The sequence below is a fragment of the Ovis canadensis genome, chromosome 12, assembly GCF_042477335.2.
Source record: "Ovis canadensis isolate MfBH-ARS-UI-01 breed Bighorn chromosome 12, ARS-UI_OviCan_v2, whole genome shotgun sequence".
Lineage (NCBI taxonomy): Eukaryota > Metazoa > Chordata > Mammalia > Artiodactyla > Bovidae > Ovis > Ovis canadensis.
The window spans coordinates 46,132,265-46,158,415 of record NC_091256.1 but is presented as its reverse complement, the minus strand read 5'-3'; the positions used below and the strand labels follow the sequence as shown (position 1 = coordinate 46,158,415).

Sequence of the window (26,151 nt, the reverse complement as noted above, 5' to 3'; positions counted from 1 at the left end):
GGACAAAGTAATCTGATTTTGTGTCTAAACTCAGCTTTGATTTTGATGTCAGTTAATTTGCTGATGACTTTGAAAACATTAAATCGTTGCCGTCCTCAAACCTGGAGAAATGAGTCATCTGTTTCTGTCAAGTGGGAAAGAACAAAATCAGCAGGAAAGGAAATTTTATTTCTAAAATTCATAAAGAATGCAATAAACAGTGGAGATTATCTACCAGTAACTGCACTTCTTTTTCCTTTTTTTCCCCAAAATTCACAATGCTCCTTTAAAGAGCAAAAAGGCAAGCAACTTGAAGGATACATGACAGTCAGGCCTTTCTATCACATTTTTGCAGTAAAAGGGAGCCAAGGAATTTTCCTGGCATAACTTTTTGGTCCTTGAAAGAGAAGCATAAATAAGCCAATGCAAATTTTTTCCTTAGAGATTATTAAACCATCTTCATATCTTAAATGTAGCTTCCAACTTATGTTCCCTGTAATAAATCATACATAATGTCAGTTATAATCATTTTTTAGATTCATAAGCTGAGGTTCAGAGGTTTTATATCCTTTGGCAGAGTCACCATTAACATGGGGCAGGTTTAGGATTTGAACCACATCCTCTGGATTCCATACACAAGCCTCTGTTCTAGTTAACTTCTTCCAGTGAATTTTGATACTTTGATTGCCTGACTCTTCCTTTGCTTTTCTGTATAAATAAATAAAGACACCTGACTTACCTTGGTCATAGAGTTGTTATGAATATCAAACATCATAATGTATATCAACATATTTTAGAAATTTAATAGCTAGAAGTTTTTATTTCAAAGCATATAGAAAGTATGGTTGACTTGCCTGAGAGAAAAGTGGTTACATGGCTCTAAGTTAGCTATTTTTATGATAATCTAATAATTGCCAATTTTTGTCTCCCAACTACCCATCCACCCAACCACCACTTCTGCTCTCCTACTAGTCAAGCCAGATGATACTTCAGTTTTACAGAAAGAGGTGCAGCTTGAGACAGTACTGAGAAACGAGTCCATATTCCCATTCTTCTAGTTTACTCAGAACACACTTACTCACGCTTACTCTGGAGGAAGGACAAGAGAGGAAGTGCTACTCATGTTTCTGAGTCAGTGTATGGAGAGTTCGGCCGTTTAAAAGTACAAATTTATTTCCAAGTGGACTGACTTCGTATATTCACTTACCACCCACCTTGAGATCTGCTGAAGGGAAAGTAAAGAAAAATAGGAGCTCACAGCCCTCTTTTATTAATCCTGAGGAATTTACCAAGAATTTTAGTGGTCCTAAGAAATTAATAAGACACAACCCAATTTTTAAATAACATGGTTAACTTTGAACATTGCTTGAAGTCCCACATTGAGAGAATTGAAAATCTATCATGGAAGCATTCCACCACTTAAATTATTGTCCACAAAAGCAATTTCTATGTGTTAAAACCAGAGTCAGAAAGCAAGAGGCAATTTTAGAAATGTAAATCTTTACTTTGCCCAAAGTACAAATTTGTAAGAGGCTGATTCTTCTGTTCCAATAAGAACTGCATTGGTTCAGATCCACAGAATTAGAGTGAGCTATTAATGCTAATGAAAACTCAAAGTGTTACATGGCACACCAGAGGGAAACTTTTATTTTTAATATCTTAATCATTCTCTTCACCAGACACTAGGCTGAGTGCTTTGCATGAAGTATTTTCATTAATCCTTAAAACTCTTTCAGGTGAGACTATTACTAATTCCCATTTTATGAGGAACCAGCTAGTTAGCGTGCATGCTCAGTCACTTCAGTCACGTCCATGGAATTTTCCAGGCAAGAATACTGGGGTAGGTTGCCATTTCTTCCTCCAGGGATCTTCCCGACCCAGGGATCAAACCTGCATCTCCTGCATTGGCAGGAGGATTCTTTAACACTGAGCCACTTGGGAAGTCTAGCATATTAGTGGTGGACCCAAAGCTAAAACACATTACAATCTTGAGCTATTTTTAAAAATTAAGTGGCAAAGTGCTTATACCAGGGCAACCCCTTTCTTTTCCTCTACACTTAGTGATCAGTAGGAAGAGCACTCTGTGTAGCTCTATGAATATTGGAAAAGAAATAATGGAGCTCTTTTTTAGAAGATTTGAAAGGGAAAATATCTTCCATGTGTTTCTAGATTCCAATTCACAGAAAATATCAAAAGAAAGATACGTGAGAAACAGAAGTCATCTCTGTCTCCTGTTACACATTAGCAGCATGTAAGATTCATCACTACTTTTATATGGTTACCAGGGGCTGCCCAGGTGGTGCAAGAAACCTCCTGCAAATGCAGGAGAGGCAAGAGACACAGGTTCGATCCCCAGGTTAGGAAGATCCCCTGGAGTAGGAAAAGGCAACTCACTCCTGTATTCTTGCCTGAAAAATTCCATGGACAGAGGAGCCTGGCAGGCTACAGTCCATGGGAGTCACAGCGTGTCAGACACATCTGAGCGACTGAACATGCACATAGGAGAGAGCAGAACGGGATGTCACAGCAGGGTGGCTTCAGTCACCACCACCCCAGTCTGTGGGGATCTCATGTAACTCTCTGAGTATCACTTCCTCACTCACTGCTCCATGAATGACCCCCCAGGATGCCACATGTGAGGAAGAGGTCCTCTCAGAGGGAAGCCCAGGCTTTTGTGCAAGGCTTACAGATCTTCACAGACCTGCAAGACTATAAGGTGCTTGCAGACTAGGAAAGAAAGTGAACATCTGCATCAAAGCCAGAAAGGTAGCCAGAATGTGGTAATTTAATATATAAGAGGATACTGAGAAATATGAGATTTAAAGGAGAGAAGTGTGTCAGAAGTGTGGTGGGAGGAATCCATGACAAAGGAGGCAAAAAGGATTAAACTTCAATAAATTTAAACAAGGGAAGATCATATGTGAAAGGAGGAAGAGCTGAAACAAGGCAGACACACCAGCAGCCAGACCCCGGCTTCCCTTTGTTATTCTGCCATCCTAGGAAGGAAAGACATGGGGGATACGGTTGTGAAGGGGGGTCATGGCAGAAATCAAAAGTCCTTGAGCATTATCCTCAAATAGGATGTGTCAGCAATGGAAAGCTTTGAAAGATTTCTATCAGGGTTAGGTTCAGAGCCGAGCTTTGGGAAGACCAAAGCTGCCTGAGATGCTTTTAAAATCTTAGTTATTGGCTTGTTCGCTTGTTTGTACACTCATCTGAAGCACTTTATTTCTGAGTCAATATCTTCCAAGCACTCATTTTACCCTCTAGGAGAACACTACTTACCTAGAAGTCAGATGAACTTTTCTAATTGGCGAAGGATCCTCAGTAACCACAGATATGCAGATGACACCACACTTATGGCAGAAAGCGAAGAACTAAAGAGCCTCTTGATGAAAGTGAAAGAGCAGAGTGAAAAAGGTGGCTTAAAACTCAGCATTCAGAAAAAGAAGATCATGGCATCTGGTCCCATCACTTCATGGCAAATAGATGGGGAAACAATGGAAACAGTAACAGACTTTATTTTGGGGGGCTCCAATATCACTGCAGATGGTGACTTCAACCATGAAATTAAAAGATACTTGCTCCTTGGAAGAAAAGCTACCAACCTAGACAGCATATTAAAAAGCAGAGACATTACTTTACCAGCAAAGGTCCATCTAGTCAAAGCTATGGTTTTTCCAGTAGTCATGTATGGATGTGTGAGTTGGACTATAAAGAAAGCTGAGTGCCCAAGAATTGATGCTTTTTGAACTGTGGTATTGGAGAAGACTCTTCAGAGTCCCTTGGACTGCAAGGAGATGCAAACTGCCCATCCTAAAGGAAATCAGCCCTGAATATTCATTGGAAGGACTGATGCTGAAGCTGAAACTCAAATACTTCAGCCACCTGATGTAAAGAACTGACTCACTGGAAAAGACCCTGATGTTGGGAAAGATTGAAGGCAGGAGAAGAAGGGGGCAACAGAGGATGAGATGGTTGGACGGCATCACCAATTCAAAGGACATGAGTTTGAGTAGGCCCTGGGAGTTGCTTTTGGACAGAGAAGTCTGGCATGCTGCAGTCCATGGGATCACAAAGAGTTGGACATGACTGAGTGACTGAACTGAAGGATCCTAAACCCAAGAGTAGTAAATGAAGGTCTGAGAAATATACACAACCACTGGGACAGGAAACATGGACCAGGAGCTTATATTTTAAATAAAGGTAAAATGCAGCTGCATTTGGGGTAATTAAAGCTCATAAACTCTCAAGTCTCCCCATTAAAGTGTATTGTGAGCTCTAGGTTATGACTAACAATAATACTCACCTTCCCAGGTGGCGCTAGTGGTAAAGAACTCACTTGCCAATGCAGGAGACATAAGAGATGTGGGTTCAGAGCCTGGGTTGGGAAGATCCCCTGGAATAGAGCATGGCAACCCGCTCTAGTTTCTTGCCTGGAGAATCCCATGAACAGAGGAGCCTGGTGGGCTACATCCGTAGGGTCACAAAGACTTGGACATGACTGAAGTGACTTAGCACAGCACAGCTCAATAACAGCATTATAGATGGTGAGGGACAGGGAAGCCTGGTGTGCTGCAGTCCAGTTCCAGTTCCAGTTCAGTCGCTCAGTTGTCTCTGACTCTTTGCAACCCCATGAACCGCAGCATGCCAAGCCTCCCTGTCCGTCACCAACTCCCAGAGTCTACCCAAAGCCATGTCCATTGAGTCGGTGATGCCATTCAACCATGTCAACCTCTGTCATCCCCTTCTCCTCCTGCCCTCGATCTTTCCCAGCATCAGGGTCTCTTCAAATGAGTCAGTTCTTCACATCAGGTGGCCAAAGTACTGGAGCTTCAGCTTCAACATCAGTCCTTCCAATGAACACCTAGGACTAATCTCCTCTAGGATGGACTGGTTGGATCTCCTTGCAGTCCAAGGGACTCTCAAGAGTCTTCTCCAACACCACAGTTCAAAAGCATCAATTCTTTAATGTTGCAAACAGTCAGACACATGACAGTGATTGAACAGCAAAAATAATATTAACCTTATAAGGAAAAATAAACCCTACTCTGAAGTCTTTACATCTTGAGGGAAATCCTGGAGAGTGAAGTCACAAGGCAGGATCCTCTGATAGTCTGTTGTGCTGATTCCCTCCTCTGGGAAATACTGGGATTAGGCATGAGAAACTGTCCAGCAATCAGTTCAGTTCAGTTTAGTCATTCAGTCGTCCGACTCTTTGCAACCCCATGAATCGCAGCACGCCAGGCCTCCCTGTCCATCACCAACTCCCGGAGTTCACTCAGACTCATGTCCATTGAGTCGGTAATGCCATCCAGCCATCTCATCCTCTGTTGTCCCCTTCTCCTCCTGCCCCCAATCCCTCCCAGCATCAGGGTCTTTTCCAATGAGTCAACTCTTTCATGAGGTGGCTAAAGTATTGGAGTAGGACCCTATGCAACTTGGCCTTCCAAGATCTAAAAAATGGCGATGTATCAGGTTGACACAGTACCATCTCACCAAACTGAAAAGGACTTTGAGGCTATGCACAGAGCTAAGGGATTTATGCAAGCAGTACTTCCTGAGGGCTTGATGGGTATTCTGACTGACTAGGAGAGAACAATAAACAATATGGAAAAGCACATGTTTTCAGCGAGCTTACATTCAGGTCTGGGGATAAAGATTCCTGTCACAGTCAGTAAAGAGATAATGAAACAGGCCATGAAAGAAATAAACTCTGATCACATCACAAAGTGAGTGAAAGGCTACTTCACAGAGCTGGCCAAAGGAGACCTGTCTGAAGAAGCAATGAATGAGCAGACACCAGCGTGGTAAAAAGTCAAGGGCCAGAGGAGGGCATCAAATACAGAGAGAAGTAATAGATCTAAGGGTCTTCTGACAAGAACACATATGGCATGCTCAATGAAAACAAAGAATGCCTGTGAACCTAAAGCATAAAAATGGATGGGGAACACACTGGAAAAGGGGGTCAGAGAAGTTCATGCTGGCCAGATCATCTGTGACCATATTTATGAATTTGGCTTTTACTGTGAATATAGGAAGCCACTGGAAAAATTTGAACAAGGGAATGTCCTTTTAGGACAAATAAAATTATTCAAATAACTTTATGCACTCTGAATGCTGAGTGCAAGGACTGCAGGAAAGCAAATTTTGAGATAAAATAGTTACAAGGCTACTGCCAAAATTCAGGTGAAAATCAATACTAGCTTGGACTGATGGTGGCAGTGGGGAGGTAGAGGAATGAACAGAATTAAGACATATATTGGAGATTGAGCCAGCAGGACTTCTTGGTGAGAATGGGGTAAGAATGAGGAGAAAAAGAGAATAACGCCAAATCCTAGGTCTTATTCTTAAGTGCCTAAGCAACTACCTAGATGGAGGTGGCATTTACTGAGACTGGGAAAACTGGAGGAAAAGGGAAGGGTAGGGGAAAATCCAGAGGTTCAATTTACTTCAATCAAACGGTCAATCCTAAGGAAATCAACCCTGAATACTCACTGGAAGAAATAACGCTGAAGCTGGAAGCTCAAATATTTCGGCCACTTGATGGGAGCAATTAATTTACTGGAAAAGACCCAGATGCTGGGAAAGATTGAAGGCAAAAGAAGAAGAGGGCAGGAGAGGATGAGATGGTTGGATAGCATCATTGACTCAACGGACATGAACCTGGGCAAACTCTGGGAGATGGTGAGGAACAGGGAGGCCTGGCGATGCTGCAGTCTGTGGAGTTGCAGAGTCAGACACAACTTAGCGAATAAACAAGAGGGAAATCCAGAGATTCAATTTAGCTGCATTATAGTTGAGACTTCTACTAATAATTAGATGAAGATGTGAAAAAGGTAGTTGTATACATAAGTCAAGAGTCTAGGATATTATTGAGAGTAAGAGATACAAATTTGGGAATTATCAGTATTTGAATGGCTTTAAAGCTGTGGGACTAGCTGTGATCACTTAGGGAGAGACTAATCATAGAGATGAGAAGAATGCCCAATATCAATGCCTGGGAGTTGAGCATTTGGAGGCTGATAGTGAATAGCCATCAAGGACCACTGCAATAAGGGGAAAACCAAAGGAATGTGATAGACAGAAGCCAATAGAAAAAGATGTTTCAAGGAGGATGCGGTCAATAGTATATATAATGAGGTTGATACACTGCATAAGATAAGGCAGTATCATACTCTGCAAATAGATTATATTTCTTGTGGATATAGTTTCTAAAGAATGCATCTTAGGTTTTACTGATATGACATGAAAATCCAGGTAAAATTTAATACATTTACTCACACCAAATGTTTGGAATAAAGATAAACTTTTATTCATTATCACTTCTATTTATCTCTCATGCATCAGTTTTAGATCCTACTGTAAGACTGATATATATCAATCTGTGCTCTATATACCAAGATATATATCAAACTATGCTATATATCTTTAGTTCTCACTGTGTAGAATTTTAAAGATGCCTATAACATTGTAGCTCAGCCTAAAGACACATGCATCACTGAATACACTTTCACTGAACTGTTAGATCTATGAGGGTGGTAACAGGCCTGATATGTTCATAGATAAAGTCTTAGAATTTAACAGATGTCAAATACTTTGTAGATTCTCAAGAACTCCAGTTTATAGATAATTTAATCATCAATCACTTATTCTGAGTCACTGCAGCACTAAATTAGAGCAAGTAAAAGATGGTTAGCACTCCCATTTGACATACTGAAAAGAGGTAGCCAAAATTGAGCAAAGTCCTGTGTAAGCAGGGAAATACCAATGTACCTCTAAAGCCTGCCATTATTCATAATATTGGTGCATAAAAAATCTCCACAAGCACACGATTCACTGCCACACAGGTGCAGATGGACAACGCTGACCTACAGTTTCCCTCACAATAATTATAGAGAGTCTACTGATACACAGTTGATCTAAAAAGCCTCTTAGTCAAATTCTCCACCAAATTCCAGAAGAATATAATATCACAGTATGTGGACACCCAAGAAGAAATTCACCAAGAGTTTCTGCTAAAAGGTGTGCGATTATCACAGTTTGGTTTTAGGGACAGGTTAATTGGCAAATCTATATTAAATCATACTCACAGGAAGCACTTCGATAGGTACTATGAGGGATGCAAAGGAATATAGAGTACATTTCCAGGCCTTTTGGAATTCTAAAATCTATTTAGGTATATGTCTTTCACTTTACGAAATGTTAAATAAAAATATAACATTGTAATAATAGAAAAATTACAAATGTGAGGTCCTACATAGTTAATAGTCATCCACTCTTCAGTATAATTCAAATATAAGGTGGATACGAATCTTTAGCTGAAAGTTTGGTGAACACAAGAACATAGTAAAGTGTGTGTGTGTGTTTTGTTCTCCCTTAAAAATTATCAGTCCCAGAACATCATATATAAGAACACACTTTGACGCATGTTTCTTGTTGCATGGCAACCATAAGGAAATGTAATGCGGAGGAACAGATCTCTAGGACACGGCCTGCATGTGGCACTGTGTTTCCAAGCAGAGAATAAGGTTTCCATCCCTATAATTACTCTTGCATTTGTACGTGGTGGTGGTGGTGGTTCAGTCGTTCAGTTGTGTCCTACTCTTTGCAACCCCATAGAGTGTAGCCCTCAAGGCTCCTCTGTCCGTGGGATTTCCCAGGCAATACTAGAGTGGGTTGCCATTTCCTTTTCCAAGGGATCTTCCTGACCCAGGAACTGAAGCTGCATCTCTCGCTTGGCAAGCTGATACTTTTACCTGAGCCGCCTGGGAAGCCCCCCTCTTGTTTTATGAGTGCATGTGTGCTCAGTCGTTTCAGTCATGTTCAGCTCTTTATGGTCACATGGACTGTAGCCCGCCAGGCTCCTCTGTCCATGGGATTCTCCAGGCAAGAATACTGGAGTGAGCTGCCATGCCTTGCTCCAGGGAATTTTCCCAACCCAGGGACTGAACCTACATCTCCTGTATCTCCTGCACTGCAGATTCTTTACCCCTGAGCCACCAGGAAAGCCCTTCTCTTAAATTGTAATAGCACCTTATTTGAGAAACAAAATGGCACCATAGAAAGAGCAATGGATCAAGAGTCAAGGGGCTTGGGGATTCCTGACTTTGCTACCAACAAAGGTCAGCAGGAGGAAGGGGGTGTGGAGCTCTCTCCAGCTCTGAAGTCGGACACATAGCCACTTAAACTTCTTCTGTATGACCCTAGGCAAGTCACACAGCTTTCACTGTTATTTTCTCATCTATAAACCGAGAAGAACAGTACCACTAGAATCTAAAATGTAACTAAGTGAAAGTAGCCAATGGAAACAGTAAAAAGATCAGTGGTTTTCAGAAGCTAGAGGGTAGAGGGAAGAATAGGAAGAATACAGAGAATTTTTCAGGTCATGAAATTATTCTGCACGATGCTAGAGTGGTAGATATATGTTATTATACATTTGTCCAAACTCATTAATGTACAATAACAAGAGTGAACTCTAATGTAAACTAAAGACTTTGAGTGGTAATGCTATGTCAGTGTAGGTTTATCAGCTGTAACAAATGCACCACTCTAGTTACTACTGTTGTTCAGTTGCTCTGTCAGACACCTTAGTCACTCAGTCATATCCGACTCTGTGACAACATGGACTGCAACACACCAGGCTTCCCTGTTCTTCATCATCTCCCAGAGCTTGCTGAAACTCATATCCATTGAGTCAGTGATGCCATCCAACTATCTCATTCTCTTTCGTCCCCTTCTCCTTCTGCCTTCAATCTTTCCCAGCATCAGGATCTTTTCTAATGAGTCAGTTCTTCGGATCAGATGACCAAAGTATTGGAGCTTCAGATTCAGCATCAGTCCTTCCAACGAATATTCAGGACTGATTTCCTTTAGGATTCACTGGCTGGATCTCCTTGCAGTCCAAGGGACTCTCATAAGTTCTCTCCAACACCACAGTTCAAAAGCACCAATTCTTTGGGGTTCAACCTTATTGTCCAATTCTTACATCCATACCTAACTAATGGAAAAAGCATAGCTTTGACTAGACAGACCTTTATCAGCAAAGTAATGTCTCTGCTTTGTAATAAGATGTCAATAGCTTTTCTTCCAAGGAATAAGCATCTTTTAATTTTATGGCTGCAGTCACCATCTGCAATGATTTTGGAGCCCAAGAAAATAAAGTCTGTCACTGCTTCCATTGTTTCCCCATCTATTCACCATGAAGTGATGGGACCAGATGCCATGATATTCATTTTTTGAATACTGAGTTTTAAGCCAACTTTTTCACTCTCCTCTTTCACTTTCACCAAGAGGCTCTTTAGTTCTTTTTCACTCTCTGCCATAAGGGTGGTGTCTGTATATCTGAGGTTATTGATATTTCTCCCAGCAATCTTGATTCCAGCTTGTGCTTTATGCAGCCTGGCATTTCGCATGATGTACTCTGCATTAGTAAGCAGCGTGACAATATATAGCCTTGACATACTCCTTTTCCAATTTGGAACCAGTCTGTTATTCCATATCTGGTTCTAACTGTAGCTTCTTGACCTGCATAGATATTTCTCAGGAGGCAGGTAAGGTGGTCTGGTATTTTCATCTCTTTAAGAATTTTCCAGTTTGTTGAGATCCACACAGTCAAAGACTTTAGCATAGTCAATGAAGCAGAAGTAGCTGTTTTTCTAGAATTCTCTTGCTTTTTCTATGATTCAAAGGATGGTGGCAATTAGACCTCTGGTTCCTCTGCCTTTTTAAAATCCAGTTTGAACATCTGGAAGTTCTCAGTTCATGTACTGTTAAAGTCTAGCTTGGAGAATTTTAGCATTACATTGCTAGCATGTGAAATGAGTGCAGCTGTGTAGTAGTTTGAACATGCTTTGGCACTGTCTTTTGTTGGGACTGGAATGAAAACTGGCCTTTTCCAGTCCTGTGGCCACTGCTGAGTTTTCCAAATTTGCTGGCATATTGAGTCAGTACTTTAACAGAATCATCTTTTAGGATTTGAAATAGCTCAGCTGGAACTCCATCAGCTCCACTAGGTTTGTTCACAGTGATGCTTCCTAAGGCCCACTTGACTTTGCACTCCAGAATGTCTGCCTCTAGGTAAGTGATTATACCATCGTGGTTATCTGGGTTATGAAGATATTTTTTGTATATTTCTTCTGTGTATTCTTGCCACCTCTTCTTAATAGCTTTTGCTTCTGTTAGGTCCCTACCATTTATGTTCTTTACTGTGCCTATCTTTACATGAAATATTCCCTTGGTATTTCTAATTTTCTTGAAGAGATCTCTAGTCTTTCCCATTTTTTTTTGTCTTCCTCCAATTCTTTGCACTGATCACTTAGGAAGACTTTTTTATCTCTCCTTGCTATTATTTGGAACTCTGCATTCAGGTGGGTATATCTTTCCTTTACTCCTTTGTCTTTCACTTCTCTTCTTTTCTCAGCTATTTTTAATATCTTTTCAGACAATCATTTTGTCTTTTTGCATTTCTTTTTCCTGGGGATGATTTTTTTTTTTTTTTGCTTTGTACTTTTATTTTTATTTTTTTCCTGGGTCGTTTCTATTGTTTATTTTTTTAAATTTAAATTAATTTATTTTAATTGGAGGCTAATTACTTTACAATATTGTATTGGTTTTGCCATATATCAACATGAATCTGCCACGGGTGTACACGTGTTCCCCATCCTGAACTCTCCTCCCACTTCCTTCCCCGTACCATCCCTCTGGGTTATCCCAGTGCACCAGCCCCGAGCATCCTGTATCCTGCATCAAACCTGGACCTGGGGATGATTTTGATTACTGCCTCCTGCACAATGTTATGAGCCTCTGTCCATAGCTCTTCATGCACTCTATCCGTCAGATCCAATCCCTTGAATCTATCCCTTGAATCTAATCCCTTGAATCTAATCTTGAATTATACAGTCACTCCCACTGTATAATTGTAAGAGATTTGATTTAGGTTATACCTGGATGGCCTAGTGGTTTTCCCTATTTTCTTCAATTTAAGTCTGAATTTTGCAATAAGGAGTTCATGATTTGAGCCACAGTCAGCTCCTAGTCTTATTTCTGCTGTCTAAAGCTTCTCCATCTTTGGCTGCAAAGAATGGAATCAATCTGATTTTGGTATTGACCATCTGGTGATGTCCAGTTCTTGGATGAGAAGTTGTCTCTTGCATTGTGGGAAGAGGGTGTTTGCTATGACCAATGCATTCTCTTGGCAAAACTCCATTAGCCTTTGCCCTGCTTCATTTTGTACTCCAAGGCCAAACTTGCCTGTTACTCCAGGTTATCTCACTATTGACAGCCTCTCTAGAGTGGGATGCCAGTAGTGGGGGAGGTTATGCATGTGTAGCAGCAGGGAAACCACTGTACCTTCCTCTACATTTGTCTGTGAAATTTACAACTGCCATGTATTCACCAAACCCTGAAGCCTAGATTCACAGCTAAGTCTGAGGACTGGTCCTTCTCCCTATTAGAGACCACCCAAATATGACTTGCCTTCCTGCTTAGATATACAAGTTGACTATGTCTTAGCTCTCAGTCCTTGGACTTCACACATATGCCTATTACACTACCCTTTCTAGAAATCTCTATCAATAATTATTTCTTTGCAACAATGACTGCAGTGTGATTTGAGTGTGTGTCTATCTTTGGGACTTGATTTCTACTGTCAGCACCTGAGAAAGGTTCAGCTCAGCCACGGTCTGCTCTATCTCACCAGACAGGAGTAGAACCTTTCTCGTCTGGCTTATCCTGTTGCAAACGGCTAAATAGGCCCTGTAGATATTCAAAGCACAATAAATCATCCTTCATTTATCACAACTGTGATGACAACTGGAAAAAAGTAATCTATGTATGTGTGGTAGATAGATGGGTCAGGCCTATAAACAGTCTATCTGTAGATGGTACTGAAAAATTTCCTAAGGAAATAGTTCACTCTTAGGAAGAAGTCAAGCTGGGTCAAGTGCAAAGATAATTTGTAAAGAAGAAGACTAATTTTATGAGTTCAGATTTGTCATCCAGCCCAGTCTTCCCATATATTCCTGTCTGAATTCTAGTAAGAGATTGGGAAAGAGAGGTTATCAAAGAAAAACATTTGTGAACCCCATGGGAACCATGTGAAAAAAATGGAAAAGTAATGAGAGAAGAGCATTCTCCCTACTTCTGTATGACCTTGGCACAAGGATGACATCAGAGAACCTGACATCCCTTAGGCATCTTCAGACCAAAAAACATCTGTGGCATCACTGTCAGGAAAAAGACACCAGGTAGCTAAAAGAAGTGATTGTCACTTGGTAGAAGCCAGATAGATACAGCAGAAGAGGGTGGGAAATGGAGTGCAATTCACCTCTGGGTATTATAAGTAAGGATGAGGCAACTTTGTGTCAATCAACAGACAAAAAGAGGGTTATATTATTAATAAAAAAGTAAAGTCACTTAATAGCTAACATAAAGAGTTCTGGCTTGTTAATCAAGAAATGCATTGAGTAAAAAAATAAAAATGTATTGAGTGACATATTCTACTAAAGGGCTTTCCAGGTGGCTCAGTGGTCAAGAACCCACCTGCCAATGTAGGAAACTCAGGAGACAAGGTTCAATTTCTGGGTGAGAAGATCCCCTGGAGGATGAAATGGCAACTCACTACAATATTCTTGCCTGGAGAATTTCATGGATAGAATACTACAATCCAAGAGTTGGACATGACTTAGCAACTAAACCACCACCAACCACCACATTCTACTAAGGATCATGAGTCCACAATTACTGTGATGTCAGGAGCCCAGAAAAAAAATAAATTACCTAGCTGCTTTGTTGAAGATGACAGAATATATTAATTTTTATAGCTATTTTTATACCTATTTATTTTAAAAACAACTCCTATTGACCTAAGCTCATGTCAGGTTGCTATGACAAGCAATGGATAAACAGATGGCTAAGTTATTCTTGGAAGGTAGCTATCAGATATAATATATTTTCAAGTACCATGATATAGACATAATTGAAAAGATGTGCAAGTTCAGATTCAGCTACTAAGGAGAAATTAACCTTTAATTTGAACATTTTCATGTAGAAAAAAGGAGAAAAATATTATGGAGGTATGTTTTTATAAGAGATTGGGCTCTCAAGTAAGTACATAAGGAAAAATCAAAGGAAGTTAAATGTATCCTTTTAAATTTCTGAAGTTATCCATGAAGTACACATGGATGTGGATTTACAATCATGTAGGATTTTTAACTTAAAGTCTGAGAACCACCACGTAATCTAATGAACAGAACAACAACAAAAACTGTGCCTACATGATTTATGAATGAACATGATTCTCCTTTTAAACTAATTTCTTAAAGAGAAATAAACAATTCCATTGTTTCCACTTCATGGCAAATAGATGGGGAAACAATAGAAACAGTGACAGACTTTATTTTCTTGGGTTCCAAAATCACTGCAGATGGTGACTGCAGCCACGAAATTCAAAGACACTTGCTCCTTGGAAGAAAAGCTATGACCAACCTAGACAGCATATTAAAAACCAGAGACATTAATTTGCCGACAAATGTTCATATAATCAAAGCTATGTTTTTTTCCAGTTGTCATGGACAGATGTGAGAGCTGGACAATAAAAAAGCTGAGTGCCGAAGAATTGATGCTTTCAAACTGTGGTGTTGAAGAAGATTCTTGAGAGTCCCTTGGACAGTAAGGAGGTCAAACCAGTTAATCCTAAAGGAAATCAACCTTTAACATTCATTGGAAGGACTGATGCTGAAGCTGAAGTTATAATATTGTGGCCACCTGATGTGAAGAGCTGACTCATTAGAAAAGACCCTGATGGTGGGAAAGAAAGATTGAAGGCAGGAGGAGAAGGGGATGACAAAGGATAAGATGATTGGATAGCATCACCGACTCAATGGACATGAGTTTGAGCAAACTCTGTGAGACTGTGAAGGGCGGGGAAGCCTGGCGTGCTGCAATCCATGGGATTCCAAAAAGTTGGACAGGACTGAGTGATTGAACAACAATTGATTCTACTTCTTCATCCTATTTTAATATGAAATCTCCATGATCACATAAAAACAGAGCTTCAAAATTCATGAAGCAAAAACTGATAGAACTGAAAGAAACAAATTCACAACTACAGTTCAATATTTCAAGACTTTTTGTAATCAATAGAACAGACAGAAAAAGTGAAGAAACAGGTGACCTCAACCATGGCACCAAAGTTACCAATTGATATTTATAGAATGTTCAATCCAACAGCAGAATACACACATTCTTTTAAAGTGCATTGGGACATCCACCAAGCTGAACCATAATCTCAGCAATGAAACAAAACTTAAGAAATCATAAAAATTAAAATCTTGCAAATTCTCATTATAATAGAATTAAACTAGAACTTAACAACAAAAAGAAACTGGAAAATCCCCAGATGTTTTGAAATTTAGAAACGTGCCTCTAAATAGCCATGAACCAAAAAGGAAGTCACAGTGGAAAACAGAAAGGATTTTTAATTGAATGAAAATGAAAACAATATATCAAACATGATCAGATGCATTCAAGACTGCTTAGAGGAAAATTCATAGCATTAAAGACTAAAATTTTAAAAGAATAATTAAAAGTTAGGGAAATAAGAGCAAACCAGAGCCAAAATAAACAGAAGAAAGAAAATGACAGTTATGAAAAGAAACCAGTGGAACTGAAAACAGAAAAACAATAGATAAAATCAAAGGTTCCTTCATGAAAAATAAACTATTGATAAATATTTAGCCAGTTTGATAAAGAGTAAAAGAGAGAAGATACAAATATCAACACTGGAGATACAAAATGCCCATCACTATAAACCTTATCAAATACCAAAAGGATAATAAAAATGTTACAAAGCAGATATTAAGTCATTTCTGTCAGACATGACTGAGCGACTGAACTGAACTGAACTGAACTGACCTACCCTTCAAACTGTTATGCTCGACTCAAAAACCTGTTTATGAATTTCATAGAGGATTTATTCATAATTTCAATCCAAATATCTTTAATCTCGTGGTTAAATAAACAAAGATGCATCTATGAAATAAACTATGACTTGGCAATAAAAATAGAACACTAATACCTGGCAATATCATAGTTGAATCTGAAATGTTATATTAAGTGTAATAAGCTAGATTCAAAAGACTTCATACAATATTACTCTGTATGCTGCTGCTGCTGCTAAGTTGCTTCAGTCATGTCCGACTCTCTGCAACCCCATAGACGGTAGCCCACCAGGCTCCCCAGTCCCTGGGATTCTCCAGGCAAGAACACTGGAGTGGGTTGCCATTTCCTTCTCCAGTGCATGAAAGTGAAAAGTGAAAGCGAAGTTGCTCAGTCGCGTCCGACCCTCAGCGATCCCATGGATTGCAGCCTTCCAGGCTCCTCCATCCATGGGATTTTCCAGGCAAGAGTACTGGAGTGGGGTGTCATTGCCTTCTCCATTACTCTGTATAAAAGGTATAAAATATTCTGGAAAAGACAAAATATAGGGACAGAAAACAGATAAAATGTTTGCAGGGATCAGAAAGAATGAACCTTAAAAGAATGGAAGAACTCAGACATGTGTGAAGGGGGAGGGATAGAATGATATGGGGTAAAATACTCTTAGAAACCACACAAAGAAGGGAGCTCAAGCATCAGAGTTAACAAATAACAGAAGAGGATACTGGTTAAAATGGAAAGGAGCCCACAGAAAGAGAACTCTGAAGAAGAAAAGGTTAAGCATTGCAATTGCCTGTGAAGTTCCAGAATATTCTTTATCCTATAGTCCATGGGGAGGGGTGCAGACAGGTGTGATGTGCAAAGTCTTAAAACACATAGCACACATCATAAATGTGAAGTGGGTACTGTACAGTTTTCTTGGTGAATAAGGGAGACATTCATTAGGCAAAAAAATAAAATCAAGGTAACTAGAGCACTCCTTTCTCTCTCAAAAGCTAACAATTATGGTGTCTGCCAATTTAGAACAGAAATATTTAAAAATGAAAGAATCCAATTTAGGGAGCTCTCTTTAAAGTTAGTAGATGTATCAACAAAAGAGAAGAGACCATTGTCTTAATTGCCTTTTTGCTTTTTTTCTTCTTCCCATCTGCTACAAAAAAAAAAAAATAGTGAATATATTAAAAGAAATGTTAATGGAGGAAAACTCTGTGGTTTTCATTAATGTTTTAAATCGGCTTTTCACAGAGTAACAATACATTAGCCATAAAACAGAAAATATATTTAAATAGTATCAAAAATAAAATGTTCCACTTGAGGGCTTTTAAATGTCTTATACTAAAAATTCATATTTAAACATCTTGCTCTCAGAAGTGCTGAGTTTCAAGTAATATTCACATACATATATAGGCATACTGTATGTATACACATATAGACAAAAGTGAAATTATTTATTAATAGATTTAGCTCATTCTATCTATAATCTTAAATTCAAGGATCAGTAACAGAATCCATAGATCGGCCCCTACATTCATGTTAATCATTATTTTTGAACATTTTTTGCTAATTCATTAAATAATTAGCTAATGAAGAAAAATGGAAACTCGTTATCTTGAACACTTCCTGATTCTAACTTTGAAGAAACTCCTAAAACAGGATTATTGTTGTTTTTCAGTTGCCAAGTTGTGTCCAACTCTTTTGCAATCTATAGACTGTAGCTCACAAGGCTCCACTGTCCATGAAATCCTCCAGGTAAGAATATTGGAATGGGTTGCCATTTCCTTCTTCAGAGGATCTTTGCAACCCAGAGACCGAACCCACATCTCCTGCTTGGCAGGTAAATTGTTCACAACTAAGACACCAGAGAAGCCCAAAAAAGGGATTATAAGGTACCAGTAATGATAACAAGAGGTAATGGGTCTTGATAATTAATTCACAGTTTGGGTGAAAAGAACTGTGGAGGAAATTTGCAAGACACTGGACTTTTCTCACAGCTGTGAAGCTCATTGCTCAATCCAAAACTAAGCAGTATGTCCCTTTTTTGCATTTAAGCCCCCACTTCTAATCTATTATCAATTTTAGTTGACTCCAAAATACATCTCCCCATCCCCATTATAACCAACCTGGTCCCACATATCATTATTATGTCAAGAACTAATATAATAGCTTTTTAAGTCTCCTGTTGCTACTCTTACTGAGTTATAATACATTTGTCTCATGATGGAAAGAGTGAACTTTGAAAAAATCTAATCAGAGGGTTTTACTCTTTTAAAAACTTCTCATTGGCTTCCCATACTTTCTGCATAAATTAGAACTTCTTAACCATGATTTACATATCTATCTTTTATGGAACTCCCATGAATGGGATTAACGTTATTCCTTGTCACCATCTTTTCACCTACCATGCTTACCCCATTGACCTTCAGTTCTTCAAATACACTGAGCTATTTCCTCCTCAGAACACTGGACTACCTAACTACTCTGCTTGGAAATCTCTTCTTGGTCACCTACACATGTCAATCTTAAATAAATGTCACCTCTTTGAAGAGGCCATGTGACCACCCAATTTAACAATTCTCCAGTCATATTACATGGTTCAACCTAATTTTTTTCCATAACGCTTCATGCTATCTCAAATTACCTCCTTTCTTCTTTCATTCATATTCTCTTTTTTTTCCTTCCTTTGTGAACTGAATGCATCTCCCACCCCCAAGAAGAAGTTATAAGCCCCAATATTATAGTACTTAGAAATAAAACTTTTGAGAAGTAATTAAGGTTACATAAGGTCAAAATAGATGGGGGAAAAGAGAAAACAGTGACAGATTTTATTTTCTTGGACTCTAAAATCACTGCAGACACGAAATTAAAAGACACTTGTTCCTTGGAAGAAAACCTATGACAAAATTGACTGCATACTAAAATGCAGAAATATCACTTTGCCAACAAAAGGTCTGTATAGTCAAAGCAGATGCTGAAAGGACTGATGCTGAAGCTCCAATACTTTGGCCACCTAATACGAAGAGCTGACTCACTGGAAAAGATCCTGATGCTGGGAAAGATTGAGGGCAGGAGGAGAAGAGGGTGAATGTGGATGAGATGGTTGGATGGCATCACCAACTCAGTGGACATGAGTTTGAGCAGACTGCAGGAGACAGTGAAGGACAGGGAGGCCTAGGTTGCTGCAGTCCATAGGGTCATACCTCAGTTGGTAAAGAATCTGCCTGCAATGCAGGAGACCTGGGTTCGATTCCTGGGTCAGGAAGATCCCCTGGAGAAGGAACTGGTAACCCACTCCAGTATTCTTGCCTAGAGAATCCCCATGGACAGAGGAGGCTGGCAGGCTACAGTCCACCGGGTTGCAAGAGTCGGACACGACTTAGCGACTAAACCACCACAGGGCCACAAAGAGTCAGACAAGACTCAGTGAACAATGACAAAAAAGGTCAAAAGGATGTGGCCCCTATTATGGGATTAGAGCACTTATAAGAAAAGGAAGAGTGAGAGAGACAGAGATCTCCACATGCACACTTTAAGGGAAGACAAGGTGAGAAGAGAGGGTGAAGGCACCTATTTGCAAACCAGAAAGAGAGCTATTTGCAAGACCAGGGAACAAATTGGCTGGCATCTTGATTTTGCACACTCCCCAGCCTCCAGAACTGTGATTCCTTTCTTCCCTCCTTCTTTCCTTTTTTTCTTTTTCCTTCCCTTTCCCTCCTTCCTTTCGTCCTTTCTTCCCTCATTCGCTTCCTTCCATCTCTTCCTCCCTCCTCCTCTCTCTCTCCTCCTATCTACCATCCTTCCTTCTCTGGTTTTCTCCTTTAAAAATTAAGAATCACATATGAGATATTTTGCTTACCACTATGCCAGGAATAGAGAAAGCACTTGAAAATGTGTTTACATACTGATATGATAGATAGCTACAAATCTGATTGTTCATTCAGTGAACATTTATAAAGCAACTACATATTCCAGACACTGAAATATGAGACAGAAAACACCATTGTCTTCATGCAACCCACACTGAGCTGGACAGAAAACAAACAAGAAAATGGACAAGAAGAAAATTTCAGGCTGCGATAACTGCTGGTAATAAAATAAGAGGTACTGGCAAAGAGCTTTACAATGGGCATTTTCAAAAGGGTTCATTAACCAAACTCACCAAAAAATCAAGTGAAGTGTTCAAGTAAAAATGTTTTGGAAAAATTTTTATATCTCAGTCCCCTGGATCAATTAACAGAAGCAGTTAATTGTCCATGCTGCTGCTGCTGCTGCTAAGTCGCTTCAGTCGTGTCCGACTCTGTGCAACCCCATAGACGACAGCCCACCAGGCTCCCCCATCCCTGGAGCAAGAACACTGGAGTGGGTTACTCCTCAAACGGAAGGTTCACTGAACTGCTGCCACTGGAAAAGAAAATAATGGCTCAGTGTTCAGATTAAAGAGTAGACTAATTCTTTCCTCTTTACATATTGTGGGATTTTGAGTAGAAACTCTGATATCATTGCCTTCTGTTTTCTTATCTAAAATAAAAATAGTTGTAATTCTTAGCATTTGTTTTGGACACATATCTTCTCACTTGGCCTGTGCCTCACACTCTACAACTCATGCTCATGTCTGAGTCAATCAATGATCACTGGAATGAGGCTACTGTGACAGGCTCAGTGATGTCCACAGACCAGGAGGCATTTCCAAAACCACACGAGTATTCTCTTTTTGAAGATGGAGGAAAGGCAGTGACAATGAGCACCCCAATGAACTGGTCTAATTTCAACCCTTAGCCCTTCCCAGTTAGCCATATCCCTATACAATTTCCTTTGCCATGACAAAGAAAAACATTCCAGGTGGGTAGGATACTATAGTTTCCCTATTCCAACTATATGTCCCAAGCCAGTGCCACACCAGAATCAGAAACAAAATCCCAAACATGCTCACAATACTACAGAAGCTCTGTGTTCAAGCAATGGTTTTGTTCTTTCCAATGTGCCTAGGTGGTCCAGAAAACAGGGAAGAAACCCTGAGAGATTTGAAAATATAATTAACAGAGAGATAGTCAGGTGAGATAAGAGGAGCTTCGTTGTTTTAATGGCACTATCAGGCAGTGAAAGAACTTGCCAAAGAGATCACAGCACCACAGTTGAAAATCTCGGAGCACTCAGGCAGAAGAAGAGCGCCTATGAAGGCAGAGGCCTCTGTCAACACCACGTCTCTGGATGCAGGATCTACTGCACATGGAATACAGGTGGAATGGTAATAAATTCTGGTCAGCTTTTTGCTGGCTGAGCATCTATCTCCAAAGAAAACTAATTATTAAATCAGTGTCAACCTGGAGCAGTGTCTCTAGTGGTCTGCTGCAGGGCACTGTCCAACCTGACACCTTTAACAGAGACTTAGCCTGGGGCACACAGATGACACACTTATCACATGTGAAATAATGCACAGTCCACAAGAACACAGCATGAATTGGATAAGAGTATCTTGATTCAGATAATGTGGCATAACGGATCTTTAATGAGATTCTATTTAGTAAATCCAAATCTTTCCCTTAAAGATAAAACAAAACCCCCATTAGAATGGATAGGAAGAATGCTATTGAACATCAATATGATTAAAACAGGAATCTTAACTGATCATTAATAAGGATCACACGGTAAAGAATCCACCTGCAATGCGGGAGACCTGGGTTCGATCCCTGGGTTCAGAAGATACCCTGGAGAAGAGATAGGCTACCCACTCCAGTATTCTTGCCTGGAGAATCCCATGGACAGAGGAACCTGGTGGGCTACAGTCCATGGGGTTGCAAAGAGTTGGACACAACTGAGTGACTAAGCACAGCAATAAGAATAATAATAAAATCATAACATAATAGCAGCTAACAAATATCAAGGGTTTAACATGGACCGAGCACTGCTCTAGTCATTTAAAGTGTCTAATATTTCAAAATCATTATCTCATTCATTCTGTACAAAACCCTTGAAGTGTAATAAATTACTGGCATTCCCATTTTACAAGTGAAGAAACAACTATAAAGTAACTTAAAATGCATCAATATTGAATTGAGATTGTCAAAAATATTAATGTGATCTAAGAGTCAAACACAATTTAGCAACTAAACCACCACCACCAAGCATTGTTAAAGAATAATGCCCAGAACAAGAGAATGAATAATGCTTCTCTAGTCTGTCCACATCAGCCTGCACTGAAAGTATTATATTTTGTTGTAGAAAAAATGTAGTCTCTCTTTAACTCTCTTTAAGAGAGGCTACGCAACCACTAGATTGGTATATTTAGACCTTTCTGTTATTTAACAGAAAGAGAAAAACATAACAGCTTGCAGGGGTCCTCAAGCCTTGGGCTGTCCCCCTGGTGTCTGCACTTCTGCAGGGAGTGGTCATGGAAATAACAGTAGGCACATTCCACAGAGTGTTTACTTTGTTTCCCAAATTACAAAGAACAAGGTTTAGATGTGAAGGACAATAAGAAGGGACTTAATAAAAGTCAATAAAAAGATTCCTAGTGGGAATCAAACCTTGTGGAGGATTAACAAGCTGTAGACACAAGATGACATAGGACCAAGTGATTGCCAAGGATCATTACCCTGCGAGTCTATCAATAAATTAAAGGCACTGTTTTGATAACACATCAATATAATGAAATCCAAGGCTAACAGTATATAATGGTTACCAAACCAAAAGTCCTCTGAGAAGGCCTCCACTTGTACCTCTGTGTGTTTCCATTAAATTCAATAAACATTTATTGACTTTTATATGCCTGATTACCCATAGGCAGGGATTGTGACTTACTCATAAGCTTATAGCTTACTTTCCCCTGAGCAAAGTAACTATTTTAAGAGAATTCCCATCTACTAATTTGAAATATGCTACAAACAGATATTTCAAGAGTATATTGATGTAAAGCAAACTTATAATCATATGAATTTGAACTTAAGCACACATTACCTTGACCTTAATTGTTTTCAAAAGTCCCTAAATCCATTTTACATTAGTTTTAAATTGCCTTTCAGAATAATGCTTGTTCTGGATAAATAAATTAATTGAATTTAAGGTTGCATCTTTTATTTTCCTACATAATCTGATTTGGGTAATTTTACTTTTCCAAAGATTAGTTCAGGTATTTTTTGCTTTGACTGAGCTGTTTGTTTTTGTGTGCTTGATTTTTTTTTTTTTTTACTATTAACATTTTCTCCTAAATTATGTTTTTGTCATTTTCATTCCATTTTTGCCATCTCACTATATTCCCATTTTGCATAATGTTCATGCTAGTTCCTGGAGTATGTCATCAAGTCACTAACAAAATCACTCATAGAACATTGTTCTATCAACTCTTCACTGTATTTCCTTCTAAAATAATAAACTGCTATTATCTGAATTTTAGGGAGCTAACTATGTGGTTTCTATTTCTTTTAGTCAGCACAATCTTTTTTTGTTGGTACAATATTTTCCAATATTTTAGTGGCACAGGAAGATTAAGTAACTTGTCCAAAGTGTTAGAGTTAGTAAGTGACAGAACTGAACTCCTATTAATTCATCAGGCTATCCTCTTCTAACTATCCCAATCCCACCATAAAATGAAAGATAGGCATAGTATAGTATCAAGTAGATAATATTTTCAATATTATCTTTGAACAATGCATTTCATTCTTAAAACAGCAACTTTATTGTAAAGTTTAGAAACTCTTAACCTTCATAAGTAAAGACCCCATTACTCTAGCTCAACGACAAGAAATGCAAAGCATGAGGACCAAGCCATTCAGAGCAGAGGTAAGTCTCCTCTGTACTCAACAAAAGAAAAAAAAATCACAAAAGACTTTGCAGCCAAGGCTATTCTAGCATATGGCTGGTAGTCATAAAGCTTTTTTTTTTTTAATAGCATCTGCTATACCAGTTTTGGGGGCTTCCCAGGTGGCACTAGTGATAAAGAATCTGCCTGCAAATGCAGGAGACGCAAGAGACATGGGTTGGGTTACTGGGTTGGGAAGATCCCCTGAAGAAGGGGCTGGCTACCCATTCCAGTATTCTCACCTGGGAAATCACATGGACAGAGGAGCCTGGCACGTTACATACAGTCCATGGGGTCGCAAAGAGTAGGACATGACTGAGCCACTGACCACACAACACACACACAGCTGTATCGGTGTTATTTATACAAAACAACCAAAACAATCTTATGTAAGTAACCACACCTAGAGCAGTCTGAACTTCCTAAATGAAAAGTGTCTCTGTATTTCATCTAGTTTTAGTTCATGGAGGTAATGCAGTGGGGTATCATGGTCTCAAAGAAAGAAAACTAGACCAAGAGTAAAAAGAAATGGCTCTGAATCATTGTTCTATCTCATGGCCTCAGTTACTTAATCTGGAAAACAACTGTTTTTCACGGGACTCTAAAAACCCAATGTAATTATGTTAGGTGAAAAGCACTCAGTGTATGGTGACAAGTCATACAAGCAGAAAACCAGTATCACCATAAAACTCCTAGAAGATAAAATAGGAGAAAATCTAGATAACTTTCAGTCTGCAAATGACATTTTTTAGATACAAGACCAAAGGCACAACCCATGAACAAGAGAATGAAAAAGCTAGATTTCATTAAAATTACTGCTCAACAAGAAACAAGTCAAGAGAATTAGAAGACAAGACTAGGAGAAAATATTTTAGGGGAACAAAAATCTCATAAAGGATTGTCACCCAAAATATACAAACAACTCTTAAAACTCAGCAATAAGAAAACAACTTGATTGTAAAAATGGTCAAAGAGTTGAACAAACACCTCATCAAAGAATATAGGCAAATGGCAAATGAGCATTTGAAAAGATGTTCCATATGTTTCATGATATGTAACCATGGAAATAGAAATTAAAACAATGAATTATCACTTCACCCCTTTTAAAATGACCAAAGTTCAGAAAACTGACAACTCCTAATGTTGGTGAGGATGTGGAACAATAGGCACTCTCACCCATTGCTGGTGAGAATAAAAAATGGTACAGCCATTTTCAAAGACAGTTTGGCAGTTTCTTACAAAATTAAACATACTCTTACCACACATGGGGAAGGAAATGGCAACCCACTCCAGTATTCTTGCCTGGAGATCCCATGGATGGAGGAGCCTGGTGGGCTACAGTCCAGAGTCGCAAAGAGTCCGACCAGACTGAGCATTTTCACTTTCACTTTCACTTACTACACAAGCCGGGCTTCCCAGGTGGCACTAGTGGTAAAGAATCCTCCCTCCAATGCAGGAGAAGCAGGAGATGCCGGTTCAATCTTTGGGTCGGGAAGACCCCCTGGAGTAGGAAATGACAATCTGTTCCAGTATCCTTGCTGGGAGAATCCCATGGACAGAGAAGGCTGGCCAACTATACTCCTGGGGTTGCAAAGAGTCAGACACGACTGAGTGTCTGACTACATTACTACACAAGCCAGCAACTGTACAAAAGAATTTAAAACTACATACACACAAAACGTATACATTAATGTCTACAGCAGCTTTATTCATATATGTCAAAGCTTGGAAGCAACCAAGATGCCCTTCAGTAGGTGAATGGATAAATAAACTGTGGTACATTCAGACAATGGACTGTTCAACACTAAAAAGAAATGAACTATCAAGTCACAAAAAGACCTGGAGGAAATTAAATGCATATTACTAAGTGACAAAAGCCAGTCTGAAAAGTTACATATTGTATAATCCAACTGTATGACCTTCTGGAAAAAGCAAAACTATGAGACAGCAGAAAGATCAATAGTTGCCAGGGGTTAAGTGGGAGGGAAGGACAAATATGTGAACCATGAATGAAGGATTTTCAGGTCAGTGAAACTACTGTATATGATACTGTAATGATGAGTACAAGTCATTTTAAATTTGCCTAATCCCATAAAATATACAGCACTAAGGGTGAGCCCTGACGTACACGATGGACTTTGGGTAACAATGACATGTCACTGTAGGCTCAACAATTTGTGACAAATGTAGCACTCTGGTGAGTGATATTGATAAAGAAAAGGAGGCTATGTGTGTGTGTGGTGAGGTGGGTGAGTGATACAGACACACACACATACCCTCCATTCTATTTCACTATCAGAAATTGCTCTAAAAAAATAAAATCTATTAGAAAATCAACATCATTACCAGTAATTAAATTAATTCAGTCAATAAAAATTATTATTAACCCTATCACCATTTCTCTACCATGTCAGATATTGGATTTATACTATGAGGAGACA

At 39.3% G+C, this 26,151-nt stretch overlaps 1 protein-coding gene across 4 annotated transcripts in view; it reads right to left on the bottom strand.

The window, feature by feature from the left end:
- RGS7 (regulator of G protein signaling 7) overlaps nt 1-26,151 on the bottom strand; it is a 473,731-nt gene that overhangs the window by 254,679 nt on the left and 192,901 nt on the right. Inside the window, exon 1 of one of the 4 annotated variants that reach the window (XM_069545574.1) lies at nt 24,970-25,076. The exons of 2 other annotated variants lie outside the window; for them this stretch is intronic. The gene's annotated coding sequence lies outside the window, so the exon portion shown is untranslated. Of the gene's footprint in view, nt 1-24,969; nt 25,077-26,151 lie in introns of those variants that run through there. One more of the 4 variants, XM_069545575.1, reaches the window with a different exon arrangement.